Below are 6,123 nucleotides of genomic sequence, written 5' to 3'. Positions count from 1 at the left end.
TTGCGCACACGCATTTTCTCTCTAAAAAATGAAAAAAATAAAAAACTTGTTGAATTTCTACCTTATGTGGAGAGATTGTCTGATTGACAGACCTTGTTTTTAGCTGTATTTCCCAACCCAGGAAGTGAATAGCTGACCTAGAGGGACCCCAAGACCTTAGTGGCAGAAACCTTCCCCTTTGTGCAATAGCCGAGGCCCAGTGCCCCCTGGAAAGGAGGCTGCACCTGCAGGGGAGTCTCCACTGGAGTGGGGCCCCTGGAATGCTGCCTGGAGCAGCCCTGTCTCCTTCTTTCTTGGTTGTTCACCTCTTCCTGCTGCTCCACAGCAGGCCTGTGGGGCCATCCATGTGGTCCCCTTGATTCTTGTGATAACAAGATCCCCCTATTTCTGTTGCTTGTAACTAAAATACTACTGGCAAGGGGTGCCTGGGTGGTTCAGTCGGTTAAGTGGCCAACTTGGGTTCCAGTCATGATCTTCCGGTTTGTGAGTTCGAGCCCCGTGTCGGGCTCTGGACTGACAGCTCGGAGCCTGGAGCCCGCTTCAGATTCTGTGTCTCCCCCACCTCTCTCTGCCCCTCTCCTGCTCACACCCTGTCTTTCTCTCTCAAAAATAAATAAAATACCACTGGCAAGTGTAAGGGACATCTACTTGGTTTTGATACTTTGTTTGTTTTTTGAGGACTGTATTTACTGGATTTGTGGAAGGGAGAACAAGTCATTATTTAGAACCATGATCTTCATTTTCTTTCAAATGGACTTGGGGACCAAAGTCAAAACCGTGTGATGGCTCTGTATCTGGTTCGCAGTTCTGGGCTTCAACCACTGCTGCCGGGAAGAGAGGCCCGACTGGAGAGATGCAGGAAACAAGTGTGGAGGTGACCACAGAGGACTCAGTCCAGAGCACCCATCCTGGGGCCTGAGCGTCCTCAGTGTAGCTCTTCAGTGGGAGGGCCCATCACAGCCCCTGGGGGGAGCATGGATGCACCAATCTTAGAGCTGGCACTTGGGAAGAGGGAGGTCCAGGCAACTGAGAAGGGAAAACAGAGGGGATAGAGGTGGCACATGGTGATGCCTTAGGTTATCACAGACCCTCTATCCATATCACTGCTTTGATCTTGTCTTAACATGACAGGCCAGGACATGGCCAGGAACAAAGACCCTTAGAGCCACTGTGTAGCAGGTGCATGTGGTAGGGAGCAAGTAGCGAACAGAGGCCAGGAGAGAAGATGTGGTTGTCTCCAGGAGAGGGCAGCTCAGACAGGAAGCTGTTTGCCTTTCTGTACAGGGGACAGATGGCAGAGGCTGCCTCCAGATTCCTAACTCAGGGCTGGGCTTGCTAAGTAAATAAAGCCCCTTCCTTTAGGGCTGTTTTCTCAGTCTCGGCACTACTGATATTTGGGCCAGACACCTCTTTGCTGGGGAGGGCTGTTTAGTCCATGTTAGAATGTTTACCAGCATCCTACATCTCTCCAGTAGGTCCCCCTCAGCTGTGACAAGCAAATACATCTCTGGACATTGCTAAGTGTTTCCTGGGGTACAAAACACCCCAGTCAAGAACGACTGCTTTGGGGCTACCTAGAAGGATGCTTTCCGGATGTGTCTGAGGAGAGGTGGCAGCTCCCTGTTGCGTTTGGCTCTTTCTCACCTGCTGGCTCCAGGCCTCAAAGTGCAGAAAGGAAGCACTTCATTTTCCCAGATGTTGGGAGCCGTAAACACACACCAGCTGGAACAGAACCCCAGAACCCCATTAGCACCTTCTTGGGGGCATTTGTGGGGATCTCCAGGTTTCCTCCTGGAGTCTTGGGGATAAGCCCCCTGGGAATCTTATGTTTGGTAGTCCAGGAGGCTCCCTCCACCTCTAGGCCCTTTGAGGGCATCTCTGACCAACATCCTGCCCAACTTTTAGCAAGGAGCTGAAGCAGCTGGAAGGCTCAGGAATTGTAAGCCATCCCTGTCCCCCTTCTCCTCATATTGCAGAGGCCACAGTCTCAGGGAAGCCCAACCCCAGGCTCCACACTCCTTCTCCTGCCCTCCAGTCTTTGTCAGGTCCCATTAAGTGAGTCAGGGGATGAGGGAGGTGACCCTAGGGGGACAGCATGAATGGGGGGTTGTTTCTCCCCCCACTTTGGTTCTTCAATTCAGGGTTAATGCTACCTCCTCTTCTGTAGGCCTTTCCTCTGTGCTCTCACAGAAGATTCCACCTCTTCTCCTGGGTACCTTGGCCACCCCTGTACTTGACACACTCTCCCACTCGGGACCAGGGAGAGATTTTGATATTTAATAACTTTTATACGTGGTGTGAGGTAGGAGTCCAGATTCATCCTTTTGCATGTGGACATCCTATGGTCTCTGCACCATTCCTTGAAGAGACCATTCTTTCCCATTCAGTGATCTTTTTACTCTTGTCAGAAAATCAATTGTCATAGATATGTAAGTTTATTTCTGGGCTCTGAATTTGAGTCCATTACTCTGTGCTTATATGCCAATACCATACTGTTTTGATTATTGTAGCTTTGTAGTAAGTTTTACAGTTGAGAAGTGTGTCTTCCAAATTTTTCTTCTTCAAAATTGTTTCTACTATGTAGGGTCTCACACAATTGCATATGAATTTTGTTTTTTTCTTTTTTTTCCTTTCTAAAATGTTTATTTATTGAGATAGACAATGAGTTGGGGAGGAGCAGAGAGAGGGAGACAGAGAATCCCAAGCAGGCTCTGTGCTGTTAGTGTGGAGCCTGACACGAGGTGTGATCCCACGCACCGTGAGATCATGACCTGAGCCAAAATCAAGAGTCAGGTGCTTAACTGACCCAGGCGCCTCTGCATATGAATTTTAGACTCTGCTCTTCCACTCTTGCAAAAAAGTCATTGGAATTTTGGTAGTGATTGTATTGGGTTTGTAGATCATTTAGGAACTATTGCCATTTTTAACAATGTCCTCCAATCTAGGAATATCAAATGTCTTTCCATTTAGGTCTTATGCCTTCTTCAGTTTCTTTCAGCAATATTTTAGAGTTTTCCTTGTACAAGTCTTAGCTTCCTTGGTTAAACTTTATCCCTAAGCATTTTATCCTTTTTGATGCTATTATACATTAAATTGCTTTAATTTACTTTTCAGATTTTTCATTACCAGCACATGGAAGTAAAATGAATTTTTGCATATTAATCTTGTATCCTGAAACATTGCTGAACTCACTTTATGAATTCTAACATGTTTTCGTGTGTGTGTGTGAATTACTTAGGATTTTCTACATATAGAGTCCTGTCATCTGCAAATAGAGATTTTTAATTCTAAAATTAAAAGGCAAATTTTGGGTGCCTTTTACTTCTTTTCTTTCTAATTGTTCTTGCTAGAACTTCCAGTACAGTATTGAATAGAAGTGGCAACAGCAGGCACTCTTGTCTCATTTCTAATCTTAGGGGGACAGCTTTCAGTGTTTCACTATTGAGTATGATGCAGGCTGTGGGTTTTTCATAAATGTACTTTATTATGTTAGGGATATTTCCTTCTATTCCTAGGCCAGTGTTTTGAATCGTGAAAGAGTGTTGGGTTTTGTGAAATGCTTTTTATGCATCAAGATTTTGTATAACAGTGTTTATTTTGCCTTCATTATACTATTGCAGGTTAGTATATTTTTCATATGTTGTACAAATTTTTGACTTCTTGGATAAATCTCACTTGGTCACGGTATATTGTCCTTTTTAATCCACTGATAGATTTATGTTAATGTGGCTAGGAGTTGGGCAACCATAGGTACTAGAGGCTTCACATTCTGCTTGTATCTTATTTTTTTCTCTACTCTTGAATTTGGCTTTCCTGAACACTCCTCAAGGCGTCTGTCTTGGAGCTCTGTCTGCTCTACTAGTGTTATTATACCAAAATCCTGTTGCTATGGTGGCAAGCTGAGGGTGGGTGGGTGATTCTACAATCTTCCAATTAAATCTATTTTTTTAAAGACTTTATTTTTATTTTTGAGAGAGTGAAAGTGGGGGAGGGGAAGAGGGAGAGGGAGAAAGGGAATCTTAAGCAGGTTCCATGCTCAGTGCAGAGTCTGACACAGGGCTTCTTGAGATCATGACCTGAGCTGAAATGAAGTGTTGGACACTTAACCCACTAAGTCACCCAGGTGCCTCAAATCTTTAAAAGAATTTTTTTTAAGTAGGCTTCACACCCAGCGTGGAGTCCTATATAGGGCTTGAACTCATGACCTTGAGATCAAGACCTGAACTGAGATCAAGTTGGATGCTCAACTGAGTCATGCAGTTGCCCCAGTTAAATCTCATTTTTAAGTCTCAGTTTCAGTGGGCCTGTGTGTAGGGCTGGGAGTGACCCAGGTGTTTCTTTGGTGGTGTAACTTTTTGCCTCCATGCCCTATACTCCCTCCCCTGGTTGCAGCATCCCAATCTGTTTCCTTGAAGCCCTGGCTCCTGTTGTCTATTTTCTCCTTAGCAAGACAGAAAGGTTAGAGGGCACTAAAGTGGGAGGAATGTCCCAATCCCACTAGCATAAGACTCGGGTAAACTCTTTTCCCCAGGAGAATAGGTTTTTTGGTGGAAAAGACTCTAGGTGTTTTTCACAATGGTGACCCTTCTCCTACCAGAGCCCTAAGGGGATGTTTCTCGGGTCACTACCATGGAAATCCAAATGGGTTTCTGGGGCTTATGGCATTGGAGATGTGGGGCACCTCTTAAAACTGTGGCCGATAGAAGTTCCTCATTCTCAAGCTGGTCCACACTCAACCTCCAGCAATTCACCAAAACTCTCACTCAAATGTCCCCAAATGTTTGTGTCTCCAGCAGCTTCAGCTCCAGGTAAGCAGACCTTGGCTGTGTCTCTCTCTGGATAGGTGTGTCTCTCCAGATCAGTGTTGTGATTTGCCAGTAACCTAAGTTCTCAGAAAGAGGAGTCCTTGATTTTTCTGCTCATGCAGCTTTTTCTTGTTAGGATAGAAGTGATGATTGTAAGTTGTTTACATGTCCTAGCTGACACTGGAAGTCCGGGTTTTTCAATGCTAGATACTTGATGATTATCGAATGCAAACAAAATCACAAAAATCCCGTAACTGCTCAAATGTCTAAATGCTGAAGTGAGATGCAACAATTTCATAATTCAGCGTCATTATAAAGGGTATCAGTTGTCTGTGCAGCGTTATGTGGAAATGCAGAGTATGAGCAGGCCAACCAACACCTTCCATAGAATCCACGGTACTCTGTTTCAACTTCGAATAAACTGTCTGCACTTCAGCACATTCGCCAAAATTCGCGTTGGTATTATCTCTACCCAAAACAGTACACTTTTCCTCCCTCACTAGTGAGTTTCTGCAAAAATTTTCTATTTCTGAAGTCTCCTTTGGGAAGGGATTTGACTTGCAAAAGCCTTCTAAGCAAGCCTTTTTCGTGAGAAAAACCTAGCAAAAGCAAAGGGACTTTTTTCCTGCATTGTGATTACTTGCATCTTGGGCCATAATAAGATGAAGCATTTTAGGTCTTTAATAATCCCTGTAATAGTATAAGGAGCAAGTACATGTTTATTATTGCAGTATTTTATCCTGACACTTGAAAACTTGTTTGCAAGTTTAGAATCAGAAAATACTCCTGTATGTGAAATCAGTCCTTGGTACTAAAAAGATTGATACACAGTGTGAATAATCATTTAACTTCTATGATTATTTCCATCTGAATTTCTTTTAATTAGAAAATTTGTTACTTTATCCCTTTATAGTTGAGGTAATCATAAATCTCTTAGATTTAGTTTTTAATATATGCTGGTTTATATATGCCTTTCCACCATTTTTGACACTGAATAATTTCATACTATAAAAGTTTCAAAAGGACTTTCCCCTCATTTAATAGACACCCACTGTTCTGAGAATTAATGAAATTTACATTGGCCTTTGGGATTCAAACACATAAATAAAACACAGATGATAGCAGTCACCTTAAGAAGCAGAAAATGTTGAATATGATAACTTCACAGCCTCATGAGTGCCTTTGTCACTCATGTGACTGAGGTGATAACTTGTGATTCAGCTGTTGAAATGGTTGCACACTAACAATAAATTGAACTTGATATATAAGGCAGAAAAGGTAAACTTCATGCATGCCTGCAAGAAAAAGCTGTAGTTGG

This window comes from Lynx rufus, unplaced genomic scaffold (assembly GCF_022079265.1).
Source record: "Lynx rufus isolate CCGP_SWC_20201006 ecotype Redwood Valley unplaced genomic scaffold, mLynRuf1.p SCAF_1, whole genome shotgun sequence".
NCBI classification, from domain to species: domain Eukaryota; kingdom Metazoa; phylum Chordata; class Mammalia; order Carnivora; family Felidae; genus Lynx; species Lynx rufus.
Note: the sequence above shows the minus strand (reverse complement) of the source record.